Below are 13984 nucleotides of genomic sequence, written 5' to 3'. Positions count from 1 at the left end.
TTGTCAATTGGTGCATGGGATCTCCTCCATCCAGCCCAGTGGCTAGATGAGGCCTTGTATAAACATCATACTGGCACTTCTGTCAGAGCACTACTCCCTCAGTATTGGGCTGAGTCCCCTCCACAACTCAGCCACGTGTGACCGGTACATGTACAATGAGAACCACGCACACATCCCTAACTGCCCTTGGTGGTGAGCTGCCTTCATGAACTGCTGCAGTCCATGGAGTATAGATTTACCCACAATGCAGTTCAGGAAGGGAGACTCAGGTTTGGAACTCAATGATACTGAAGGAATGATAATGTAGTTCCAAGTCAGGATGCTGTGTGGGATGAGAAACTTGCAAGTGGTAGAGTTCCCATGGATCTGCTTTTCTCCTTTATGAGCTGGAGGACATAAGGGCCTGAGGGAGCTGATGCAGTGCATCATGTAGCTGGTACACACTGCTATTACTGTGCTTTGGGAGCGTAAGGAGTGAATGTTCGCCTGTGACAATGAGGTGCAGCAATCAATGTGAATAAAAATCTCATTGATGGAATTTGATGGCCGATAAATAATGAGTGTGTGATGAATTGAGCCATTTTTGCAGGCTCGGATGGTACGAGATTTGAAGATGCACTTACTGATTCTAAATTTTGCAGTCCTGCCAAATCCAGTAATGAATGATGGTGGACAATTAAACAACTCACTGAAGGAGCAGGCTCCACAAATATCCCCAATTACCACCACGTCAGTCTACTCTCGATCATCAGTAAAGTGATGGAAGGTGTCACCAACGACAGCAGCACCTGCTCAGCAATAACCTGCTCAGTGACACCCAGTTTGGGTTCCACCAGGACCCCTCAGCTCCTGACCTCATAATAGCTTTGGTTCAAACATGGACAAAACAGCTGGATTCCAGAGGGGAGGTGAGAGTGACCGCCCTTGACATCAAGCTGCATTTTACTGAGTATGGCATGAAGGAGCCTTAGCAAAACTTGGATCAATGGAAAATAGGGGGCAAACTGTCTGCTGGTTGGAGTCATAGGAGGATGGTCATGGTTGTTAGAGGTCAGTCATCTCAGCTCTAGGATATCTCTGCAGGGGTACCTCAGGGTAGTGTCCTAGGACCAACAACCTTCAGCTGCTTCATCAATGACATTCCCTCCATCATAAGGTCAGAATTGCAAATGTTTGCTGACTATTGCTCAATGTTCAGCACCATTCACGACTCCTTAAATATTGAAGCAGTCCATTTTCAAATGCAACAAGATCAGGATCATATGCAGCTTGGGCTAACAAGTGGCAAGTAACAGGTATGTGCGCAGCAGAAATGCCAGGCTATAACTATCGCCAGTTTGAGAGAATTAACCACCAGCCCTTGAGATTCAATGGTGCTACCATCACTGCCAATATCCTTGCGGTTACTATTGACCAGAACCTGAACTGGACTTGCCACATAAATATAACAGCTACAAGAGTAGGTCAGAGGCCAGGAAGCCTGCAAAACATAACTCACCTCCCCACTCCCCAAAGCCTGTCATTATCTACAAAGCGCAGGTAAGGAGAGCAATGGAATACTCCCCACTTTTCTGGATGGGGTCAGTTCCATCAACACTCAAAAGGCTTGACACCATCCAGGAAAAGGCAGCCCCTTTGATCAACACCACATCCACAAGCCTCCACTCCCTCCACCACTGACATTCAGTAACAGCAGTGTGTATAAGATGCACTGCAGAAATTTACCAAGGCTCCTCTGACAGCACCTTCCCAACCACAACCACTTCCATTTAGAAGGACAAGGGCAGCAGTTACATGGGAAAACCACCACCTGCAAGCTCCCCTCTAAGTCACTCACCTTCCTGACTCGGAACTATATCACCATTCCTTCATTGTCACTGGGTCCAAATCCTGGAACTCTCTCCATAATAGCATTGTGGCTGTACCTACATGAAACTTGTGATAGGGTTGGGATAGCTTCAGATCAAGAAGGCAGCTCCTCACCACCTAAGGACCCAGCCAGTGACACCCACATTCCTTTGAGTGAAAACAATAAAACTGACCGCTCGTGTGAAATGATTGAACTTCTTCCCCAGTGTACCCAGATCTTTGTTGTGACACTGCTCCCATTTAATTCTGTGGCCTGGGGTCTTATGGTGTCTTGGTAGTATCTCAACCTGAAATCCTGCTGCACGGTGTGGTGACCTGTGTCCAAACAGGCTGATTAAAAAATTAGGATATCCTTAGCCACTGATACCTTCTACTTTTAAAATGTTTGTCTGGAGTGCCCCTGTGGTTCAGCACATTCCCCCCCCCCCCCCCCCACTTCCTCCAGCAATGTTGAGAATTCAGACATTGGAAAAATGTAGGAGCTTGCTTTTTGCCATGTTTTGTACCGTCATCACAGGCAGAATGCATCTGTCACTTACATCTGGTCCGAGGGAGTGAAGGTTGCCTTGAAGGGGCTCCAGTCTGCCAAGGGTGTGTGTCCTTGACTCAGGTACACAGCCATCAACAGTGCATTTAGCAATGAGCTGCTCGTTACAGTCATTGAAATTAGCCAGCAGCTCAAGTCAGGATACTGCCCATGTCACTTTGAATGTGTGCAGGGATAATCACTCATTAGGATTCCCATTGGTGTTTTCCACATCAATCAGATTTTTAGCCCCACGGTTACGAAAGTGAGAGACCCTTCTAAAAGTTAAATCGACACGTAATCTGCCCAATTTAAATCTGTTATTTATAATTTTCAATCCAATGCCTGGATCTGTGATGAGAATAAATTGGCACCTGGAGAGGCACAGTGGCTCAGTGGTTAGCACTGCTGCCTCACAGCGTCAGGGACCCAGCTACAAATCCAGCCTGTGTGGAGTTTGCATATTCTCCCCATGTCTGCGTGAGTTTCCTCCCACAACCCAAAAGACGTGCAGGTTATGCGAATTGACCATGCTAAATTGCCCCAATAGTGTTCAGGGATGTGTAGGCTCATTAGGGCAGGGTAAATATAGGATAATAGGGTAGGAAAATAGGTCTGGGTGGGTTATTCTTCTGAGGGTCAGTAGGGCCAAAAGGCTTGTTTCCACATTGTAGGGGTTCTATCTATGGAGTTCTGTTCTTCCTTAAGAATGCCCATGGTTCAAAATCAGCAGGTGTCTGGCACAGATACACAGGAACAACTGAAGATCGTCAGTCAGTGTTCATCACTCAATCCCCAATTTGAATGTTGAAATATAATTAAGGCAGATATGTTGACAAAACTATAACATCACTTTTTCCATTCTCTAGGGCTAAAACCAGGTAAAGGAGGTGAACCTGTGCAGGCAGAATTAGAATTAGGCTTATTGAGATAGAATCAGTGTTATTGGGGTTGGTTTAAAAAATCAAGGATAGTACCTTCCTGGCTTAGCTTTCTACCTTTACACACAGAACAGAAGTTGGGGTGAGTTTACAGTGAGAGAGCAGGAATAATTCAAAGAATATTCCAGCTAATATGAAAATGATGCTACTTGGAATGAGACAGAGTTCAGCTTCAAGATAAAAGAAATATGGAAAACAGCAGCCAAGGATTGTAGATATTAAAAAAGAAGCATGTTACATTCTGGGCTTTGCCTTGCCTCTTTTAGTCATTTCTCCAGTCCCAGGCATCCTCTGATGCAAACTCTTAACTTTTGCCATTACAATTCAAGATCAAATCACCCTATTGACTGAAACATTTTTCGGACGATGCCACATCATCATCAATTTGCTATCACTCATCCTTCTGAAAGAGAAAATTAACATTCTGTTATCAGGCTGTATCATACAGGCTAAAATTACAAGTCATATTTATTACAAGAATTAATTGACATGGAAGCAATAGAAAAGAGAGAAGCAACTGGCATTAATATTTATAAACCAAAATATATTTAGATCACTCCATGAGATTTTAATCATCCTTTATCCACACTATATTCCTTAGAACATCCAATAAACTAAAATAGGACTGAAATCTCTCCAAAGAAGGAAGATCTGTTTCCCCAGAATAATCTACACAATACATTTTTTAATTTAGTTTTTGTTCCTTTATATTGTGATTGTGGAAGGACTGTTATTCTGAACATTTAATCTCTATTTTTCTAATTTATTATTATGTATTGTATTTCTGAAGATCTGTAATGCTGAATTTCTTACTTCTCTACTTTTTATTTTTTTCTAAGAATTGTGCTCAAGAATCTATACCTAAGGTGGCACCATAAGTGGCGTTTGTACACTTTTCATTTTACTCATGTGAGTAGATGTGACAATAAAACTAATTCATTAATTTATTCAACATATTCCCTGGCTACCCTCACTACTGACTATGAAAATGTGATGTTCCTACTGCATAAGATAATGGTTCTGAAAATGTTCATGCAGAAGTCTGGGATTGGGGTTGGTAGAATAGTTTAGAATCTCTTTGAGTGATCCTATCTCCCAGTCTCATTGGAACAATGTCTGTACCTAATTGATAACATGCAATGTTATCCTTGTTAAGACTAGCTAGAGTCTTTTCCCCACCAATGTAAATGTAGTAAACCCTGAGACCCTATGAAGGAAAGAGTATTGTGGCAACAAACCACCCCAACCACAAGCTGGTGGTTATTGGCATCGTAGCAAATTCAATATGGTGATCAGTGGTGGGCATCATTCTTAATAACACAGGGCAGGAGGAGAAGGGCAGGGGAACTCAAGAGCAGCACTGGTTCACAGCTTTAAAGACTTAAGATCTACTCATACAGATAGTAGGGGACTGCAACAACTGATGAATAAAGCAGCCCACAGAGAAACCCAGACAAAGACCAAGAAGGGAGCAACAGCATGTAATGATAACGTATCTTACTTCTGAGCTGATATGAATTACCAAAGTAAGAATGAGCTCCAAGTTAGTCACTCCTAGCAGTTACCGTGAGAATCTGTGGGAACGTTCCCAATTAAAGATTCACCTGGGAAGTGAACAGGCAGCTACCTGAGTAAAATTTTAAAACTCCCACTGGGCAGAAGAAAAATCTTTAAATTAAATTGCAGAAAAGGCTGCGAGACAGGAAGTTAAAAAACGTACTCAGCTCACAATGTGCATTATCACATTGGGGGCAGATATCACGAGGTACAGCTACAGCAGGGAAATCAAGGACCATAAAAGCAATTTAAACCAAGGTCACAGCACTGGAAACTTCACAATTCCAGAATTAAGGTGACAAAGGGGCAATTGAAAAGTCTAAATGGTCAGAGTCTCATGGAAGAGGATAGTAAGGAGACGGCTGAGTCTGGAATAAAAGCAAGAATTCCATAACTTAAACCACGATTCAGGCAGGAAGAATTTATTCAGATCATAGGCAGCAAGCTGTATTTTTAAAGTCTTAAGGTGCTTGTTAGGCTGTGAAAGGGAGCACATCATCCACTTTACCTACTTCAATTTCCAGGAACCACACACACACCTTCCCCTCCTCCCCCATCATGATAGAACTGCGAGAGAACAATTATCCAGAAATGAACAGTTGTGCAACCAGTTAAGGGACAACTGGGAAAAGATTGAATTGGTCTTCGTTGGCTTAAAGTGGAATTCCAAAAGTAGAAACTATCTATTGAGATTACCCCTGTTGCATAAGAGAGCTATTTCATACTCTCATCAGAAGAGAAATCTGAAGCGTCACAGGATTGACAGAAATACTTTGCCTTCCTATGATCAAAGGACAAAGTCCAGCTGATGGAAAAGAAAATAAGAAAGGCTGGCACAAAGATAAAAATGATGGGAAGAAGAACAGGTAGTATAACCCACTTGAGCTCAGTGACAATTATCAATTACCAGTAGCATGCATTACCCAAATGCAGGTCAAAAATAAAGCTATAATTTATTAACTAAACAGTGTATTAATTTTAAGCAGTTCCCCTTTCATCAGTCTCTGCACATGCATTGTCTAGATAGAGTGGAATCTTCGACATGGACAATGGTGAAGTATGGACCATGAGATGTTCAGGGATGTCAGGGGAAACAGTTTGCATTCTCTTACAGAGTCCTTGATGTTGAAATGAGACTCTCGCTAGGAAGCGGTACGATGTGTTATCATCAGGATTAGCTGCGGCAGTAAAATATCTTTATCCATTCAGTTAACACATGTTCATAAGTAATAAAAGTCAAAAAGAATTACATGCCTACTAAAACTGATCACAAACCTATCACGGAACTTAATTCTAAGTAAATAATACATAAGTTTGACATGCCATTTAAAATAGTGCGATTGCTTCTCTTTAAGACATTACAACTTAAAAAGTTAAACTAATTTAGGATATAAGTTGAAGACCTGATTTTCATAGCTGCTATTCTACTCCATGTGTCTTTGTAACTTCCTTCTGGGTCTATAGCATCAAGCACCTACTGATAAGATTTTGATTATTATGGAGCATGATGGAATTGGAATTTCTCTCATTCAACTTTAACAGGTTTCACAGCATTTGCTCTGTAACTACACTGCAAAACATTGCAGCTGGTTTCCCAACACTTATCTTGTAAAGTAAACCATAAAGATATTGTTTAACCCTATCCCAGCTGCAAAGTCACAAAATATTATTGATGCCACTTTGATCACAATTAAACAGAATTACATTATATTAATTAATATTGATTAATATACTTCAATTACTCGATCACAGCTGAAGCTAAACATTAAACGTGAACTTCCCTTCAATGTCGTGAATTTAGGTTCGGGTGCCCATAAACCTGTCAGTTGTCAGAAAGATATTACAGAAAACCATCCAAGATTTGAAACCAAAATAAATAGAAATGGCATCCTTGACCAACTCGGTTGTGTTCTTTGAAGAGGTAGCAGTAGGGTAGACAAGGGTAATGTACATTTGGTATGTTTGAAATTTGAAAAGGCTACACTGCAGACTCATAATTATGATTTGAACATGGAGTTAGATCTAGTTCTTGGGGTGAATGGAATCAAAGAGTATGGGGAGAAAGTGAGAACAGGGTAGATTTGAGTGATCTTATTGAAATCTGGAGTGGGCTCAAAGGGCTGAATGGTCTACTTTTATTTTTGATGATTCCAGGAACAAATGGGGAAAGAATAGCAGGCTGGCTGCAAACCAGAAATCAAGAAGCAGTGTTTAAGCGCAGTTCCTCAGATTATCAGAAGGTAGACAGTGGAGGTCCACAGAAATTGGTGATAGGACTAATGTCACTTAACATAGAACATAGAACATTACAGCGCAGTACAGGCCCTTCAGCCCTCAGTGTTGTACTGATCTGTGAAGCCAATCTGAAGCCCATCTAACCTACACTATTCCATTTTCATTCACAAGTTTATCCAATGACCATTTAAATGCCCTTAAAGTTGGCGAGTCTACTACTGTTGCAGGCAGGGCATTCCATACCCCTACTATTCACTGAGTAAAGAACTTACCCCTGATATCTGTCCTATATCTATCACCCCTCAATGTAAAGCTATGTCCCCTCGTGCTAGCCATCACCATCCAAGGAAAAAGGCTCTCACCGTACACTTCTGATCATCTTGTATGTGTCTATTAAATCACCTCTTAGCCTTCTCTCTAATGAAAACAGCCCCAAATCTATCAGCCTATCCTCATAAGACCTTCCCTCCATGCCAGGCAACATTCTGGTAAATCTTGTCTGCAACTCTTCCAATGCTTCCACATCCTTCCTATAATGCGGCAACCAGAACTGTACGCAATACTCCAAGTGTAGCCATTCCAGAGTTTTGTACAGCTGCAACACAACCACATGGCTCCTAAACTCAATCCCTCTACCAATAAAAGCTAACACACCGTATGGTTTCTTAATAACCCTATCAGACTGGGTGGCAATTTTCAGGGATCTATGAACATGGACACCAAGACCTCTCTACTCATTCCACACTACCAAGGATCTTACCATTAGCCCAGTACTCTGTATTCCTGTTACTCCCTCCAAAGTGAATCACCTCACACTTTTCCGCATTAAACTCAGTTTGCCATCTCTCAGTCCAGCTCTGCAGCTTATCTATGACCCTCTGTGACCTGCAATATCCTGCTGCACTATCCACAACTCTACCAACATTAGTGTCATCCATAAATTTACTAACCCATCCTTCTACACCCTCATCCAGGACATTCATAAAAATGACAAACAACAGTGGCCCCAAAATAGATCCTTGTGGTATAACACTTGTAACTGAACTCCAGGATGAACATTTGTCATAAACCACCACCCTCTGTCTTCTTTCAGCTAGCCAATTTCTGATCCAAACTGCTAAATCACCCTCAATCCCATGCCTCTGCAATAGCCTACCATGGGGAACCTTATCAAACACTTTACTGAAATCCATATGCACCACATCAAATGCCTTACTCTCATCACCTTATCAAAGAACCTAATACGTTTTGTGAGGCACGACCTACCCTTCACAAAACAGTGTTGACTATCCCTAATCAAATGATTCCTTTCTAGATGATTCTAAATCCTATCTCTTATCACCTTTTCCAACACTTTGCCCACAACCGAAGTAAGGCTTACTGGCCTACAATAACCAGGGCTGTCTCTATCCCCACTTCTTGAACAAGGGAACAACATTTGCTATCCTCCAGTCTTCTGGCACTATTCCTGTAGATAATGATGATACAAAGGTCAAAGCTAAAGGCTCTGCAATCTCCTCCCTAGCTTCCCAGAGAATCCTAGGATAAAACCCATCTATTTTCACAATTTCCAGAATTGCTAAGACCTCCTCCTTATGACCCTCAATCCCATCTAGTCTCGAAGCCTGTGTCTCAGTATTCTCCTCTACAATATTGTCTTTTTTCTGTGTGAAAATTGATGAAATATATTCATTTAGCACCTCTCCTATCTCTTTGGACTCCATGCACAACTTCCCACTACTGTACTTGACTGGCCCCAATCTTACTCTGGTCATTCTTCTATTCCTGACATACCTATAGAAAGCTTTAGTGTTTTCCTTGTTCCTACCTGAGAAAGACTTCCCATGTCCCCTCCTGGCTAACCTGTAGCTCTCTCTTTAGGTCTTTCCTGACTAACTTGTAACTCTCAAGCGCCCTAACTGAGCCTTCACACCTCATCTTAACATAAGTCTCCTTCTTCCTCCTTTCAAGAGATTCAACTTCTTCAATAAACCACAGTTTCATCGCTCAACCACTTCCTCCCTGCCTGACAGGTATATACTTACCTGGGAGGGGGAGATACAATGATCACTAAGGTGGTTCTCCCAGGACGAGAATATCCCATTGCACTTTGGGTGTGCTAATGCCCGCAATGTCCCCAAATACGGGATACTCAACTGCAAAATTTGTGGTAGTGGGGGACTGTGTTTGCGCTCTCCCTGGTTTACGAACTAAAAACAGATTGTAATTGCACATATCCAGTAGGTGGCGCATTTTCTTAAAAACATTTTCATCAATGATTCTTGCAGTGAGTGCGTGCTTTTATGACAAATTGTTCTCAAATGACAAACCCTCCCAATTATGAGCCAAGAGTCAGCAACTGCTTGTCAGAACCTGTGCTTCATGTAAATGCACCACTCGTTCAGTAAATGCCACAATCACAAATTATAGCAAGTTTGGCACTGCACTGTTTCATTGTCAAGTGGCTCAAACAAAGTACAATTTCACAAAGGACTAATGTGAACAGAGGGGATCATACTTTTACAGCTGTGATGATCTCTAAGTGAGATGGTTGTGAATTCAGATCCCCCAATTGAACCATTGACACAAATTCCAGGCTGACACTGTGTGGTGTTGAGGGTGTGCTGAGCTGTTGGAAGTGCTTTCCAACATTTAACCAATATCCTGGCTGCATTCCCAGATGGATTTAAAGGATCTCATGAGGATTCTCCCCATTCAATAATTATCTCTTGACCGACATCATTAAAAGAGATTATCTGGTCATTAACATGTTGCTGTTTGTGCAAGTTTTCTGATTGCAAATTAATTGACAATTTTCCTACATCGTAACACTGACAACACTTCAAAAATTACTTAATTAACTGTAAAGCACTTTGGGACATCTTGCATTTTTAGTTCATTTCAAAATATATAATAGCACAGATTGTTGGGGCAATGACACCTTTCCAACGATTAGGTGAAAATGTCTGAAAATATTTGATTGAATCTGGCATTTGGAAAATGTGTTAAATTATATTAAAAGCGGCTCTCAGGAGATGCGTGTGTGAAGGCAAGTTTTTGAATAGGAATATGGGATCTCATTGAATGAAAAATAAAATTGTAGGGAAGTCACGAGGCTTGGCCATTGATGCAGAAGCTAATATTCCCATCAGATCTGGCCCCCTATATAGAGAGATGACACAGTGAAGAGGAAGTGGGCAGCACGGTGGCACAGTGGTTAGCACTGCTGCCTCACAGCGCCAGAGACTCGGGTTCAGTTCCCACCTCAGGCAACTGACTGTGTGGAGTTTTCATGTGCTCCCCGTGTCTGCGTGGGTTTCCTCTGGGTGCTCCGGTTTCCTCCCACAGTCCAAAAGATGTGCCGGGTGAATTGGCCATGCTAAATTGCCCGTAGTGTTAGGTTAGGGGTATGGGTGGGTTACGCTTCGGCGGGTCGGTGTGGACTTGTTGGGCCGAAGGGCCTGTTTCCACACTGTAATGTAATGTAATGTAAAAATGACAAGCAAAGTTGTTTGATAACAGAACAGCAATGTTCCCTTTATCAGTCATTAGAACTCTGCATGATGTGACTGAGCTCACACTTCAAAAAAGTATGGCTGCTGTTTAAATAGCCCCGGACTATTCAAAATGCATCAGGTCTCATTGTAGTACACAAGTATTGAGGGAAAAGAGACTAAATCAACTGTGGCCCTTTGTTTGTTGTTATACTCGCTGCCTCAGCTCTGCTATCACACCTGCAGGCAGTTCTCTCCTTCCACAGATTCTGAAAGATAATCTGGGTAGTGCGTGCCTCAGGGTATTGCTCTTTGGAAGTGCAATTGCGCAGCCTAATAGATACTCTGTTGCATTTGACAGAATGTGTCATGACATTTCTTGTCAAACACTGCATCTTGGAACCAGAGCAGGGCTCTGTATTGATGTCTCACAGTTGTATAGCAAACATCAAGTTGTTTGATAGCATCGAACCTGAATATAGCTGAAAACAAAAGATGCATTTTATCAAAGCTTTTTGTCCTGTACTCATCAGGACAATTTTGAAGATTATTAATTTAAAGGAAAAATCAGCATTTACATTGTATGAAAGGAGAGTTCTGTTTGGTTGGCAAGTGGACTGTGGGGGTTGCTTTGGAGAATGCACTAGTTAAGGATTAATAGTTAACTGCCAGGTTCCATTTAAATTTTGACTCTGAATGGCCAGGGTATTTATCTGAGAAACGAACCAACAAATGACCGTTGCCTATTTTGTTGAGCTGAAACAGATAGTGTCTGCATGTTCTGTCTACCTGCAAAGAGCAAGGCCCTGTGTATTCAGAGCTGTAGCTTCCAGTACACACTGGTGCAGTACACCGCAAGTGGAACTGGCAATCCTAAACCAGATGTCAGTGTAATTCCTCTCACACTTGGGATTATGTAGCAAATGTTGTCCAGTTGCAGAATCCCATCTAATGTTGTACACTGTTGCAAATCTCCCAATTGCAGGCCATTGGGTATAGTCAGTAGCTTGCCTATTATGGACAGCAAAAGGGATATACTGTTTAATACAATCCATCAGTTTTTTTAGAATGTATGGCACCACACTGGCAGTGAAATTCATATACCATATTACTCATTTATGTGACAGGTAGAACATTATTTTGGTTTGGAGGCATCACTCAGTTCAAGGCAAACACCAGTCGTGTTGTTACTGCATAGCATGAAATAGCCGGCATATCCCATTGTGGAAAGACTTCAGACACCTTACACATTCAGGATTATTTGAGGTAGACTGGGAATTTTTCAAGTGCCTTAAGTCCATTCATGAGTTGGCACTGTCCAGTGAGATCACGGTAGCCATTACCCCATAGGGTGGCCTTGATGTGCCCAGGTCTGCACAGAGGACAAATGTCCCCAGTCCTACTTACGAGTTTACTGGTAAAGTCGATTTTATCACACATAGAATTGTAGGAAGCCCAATGTACATACTGATCACTGAAGGCAGGTTTTCAGTAGACAATAGTATAGAACCCACTGGCTGATTTCTCTGACAGATGGTACTGTGATAGAGTCACTGCACTTGGGAGTGCATTGGGTTGATCCATTTTTGGCAGAGGATGGAGCCTATTAAAACAAGGAAGGAAGTTTTCACATGCAGCTACAGATTCATTGGTTTTGGTGGTTAGCACTGCTGCCTCACAGTGCCAGGGACTATGTTCAATTCCAGCCTCGGGCAACTATCTGTGTGGAGTTTACACATTCTCGCCGTGTCTGTGTGGGCTTCCTTTAGGTGCTCCAGTTTCCTTCCATAATTTAAAGATGTGCAGGTTAGGTGAATTGGCCATGCTAAATCGCCCATGATGTTCAGGGATGTGTCGGTTAGGTAGTGTAGGGGAATGGGTCTGGGTGGGATGCTCTTTGGAGGGTCAGTGTGGACTTGTTGGGCCGAAGGGCCTGTTTCCACACTGTAGGCATTCTAATAAAAATACAATTGGATACAATGCACTGCTCTGTCACAGCGCTAGGGACTCGGTGGGATTCCAGCCTCAGGCGACTGTCTGTGTCGAGTTTGTACATTCTCCCTATGTCTGCACAGACTTCCTCCAGGTGTTCCAGTCTCCTCTCACAGTCCAAAGGTGTGCAGGTTGGGTGGATTGGCCATGCTCAATTGGCCATTTTATCCAGGGATGTGCAGCTAGGTGGGTTAGCTATGGTAAAATATGGGGTTGTGACTCGACAGGACGAATGGCATCCATCTGCACTGTCGAGATTCTGTGATTCCATGAAAGGGATCAGTCACATATTGAAACTATGCAAGGAGTAGAAGGTTTTCAATGACTCAGCAAACATCCATGTCAATTTTCACAAGCCAAGGAAAGGAGTTTTTGAAGTTAGGCCTTGGGGGTTCATATGTTGGTTTTGTGGGAAAGATGCCATGAAGCTGAGTAACAGCCACGAGCATAGAATCATGAACAAAACCATCAAGGAAATGGGAAGCCTTTGATCAGACCAATCAGCTGAGCACAGATTCTTTAATGAGAAGCTAGTTAATAACAGAAGGGAATGAGGAATAGAAAGATGGATTGATGGGCTGAGATGAAAGAAGGTGTGATGAGGCTTGGGAGCAATGTAAATCCTAACATACCCTGAAATCCCCCCCATTGTCAGGAAAGGCAGAGACCCAGAGGATGTAGATTGAAGGTGAATCGTCAAAAAAAGCAACAACCACTTGAGGAAAACCTTTTCAGACAGCAAGTGGTTAGGTTTACGGAGTGGGTAATGGAGACAGGATGGGGTAATTATTTGAAAGAAATGAATTGTAGTTTCATTGGGGGGAGTGGGGGAATAGGCTGAAGAGAGTGGGACTGGATGAAGAGTTAACGGTATCTTGATGGACTGAGTGGTCTCCTGTGCAATAACTTTTCCATGTCTGATTGATTCTATGTTGTACGTTTCTGTGGAAATTTACAGAAGTGCCAAAAATTCCAGAAAAGAAAACCCGCAATTGGCCACTACTTCATTGAAAAGCTCTTGCAAAGATCCGGCCTATCCATAATGAAGTGAACAGACCCCTTCTGTTCTGTATGGTTCTGTCAACTTTTCGGTAATGCTTACTTCGTCAGGCTAAAGACCAGTTGGTGTCAACATGGGTGAAGGAGTGAAAATAATGACAACTGCCAGACAGATTGGGGCATCAAAGCTCCTGAAAATTCCAGCTGGTCATTTAGCTCACCAATTCTGTCACTAGTCCTATCAATAACAACAAGAAACAATAACCTGCATGAAATATCACCTTTAATGTGAAAAAGATATTCCCCCCCGTCCCACTTACATCTGCACGTCCCAGATGTGTATATAACAAATGCAGGCAATATTAAGGGGG

The 13984-nt window shown here is 42.3% G+C and overlaps 1 non-coding gene across 1 annotated transcript; it reads left to right on the top strand.

Annotated features, from left to right (window-relative positions):
• The first annotated feature begins 9165 nt into the window (after positions 1 to 9165).
• Positions 9166 to 9330, top strand: LOC140463746 (U1 spliceosomal RNA). The gene has a single exon (XR_011954770.1). It is a non-coding gene; the product is annotated as a U1 spliceosomal RNA (small nuclear RNA).
• Positions 9331 to 13984: the final 4654 nt, after the last annotated feature.

The sequence above is a fragment of the Chiloscyllium punctatum genome, chromosome 38, assembly GCF_047496795.1.
Source record: "Chiloscyllium punctatum isolate Juve2018m chromosome 38, sChiPun1.3, whole genome shotgun sequence".
In the NCBI taxonomy this organism is placed as follows: domain Eukaryota; kingdom Metazoa; phylum Chordata; class Chondrichthyes; order Orectolobiformes; family Hemiscylliidae; genus Chiloscyllium; species Chiloscyllium punctatum.
The sequence above is the reverse complement of the archived record's forward strand: the minus strand, read 5'-3'. Positions and strand labels throughout refer to the sequence as shown.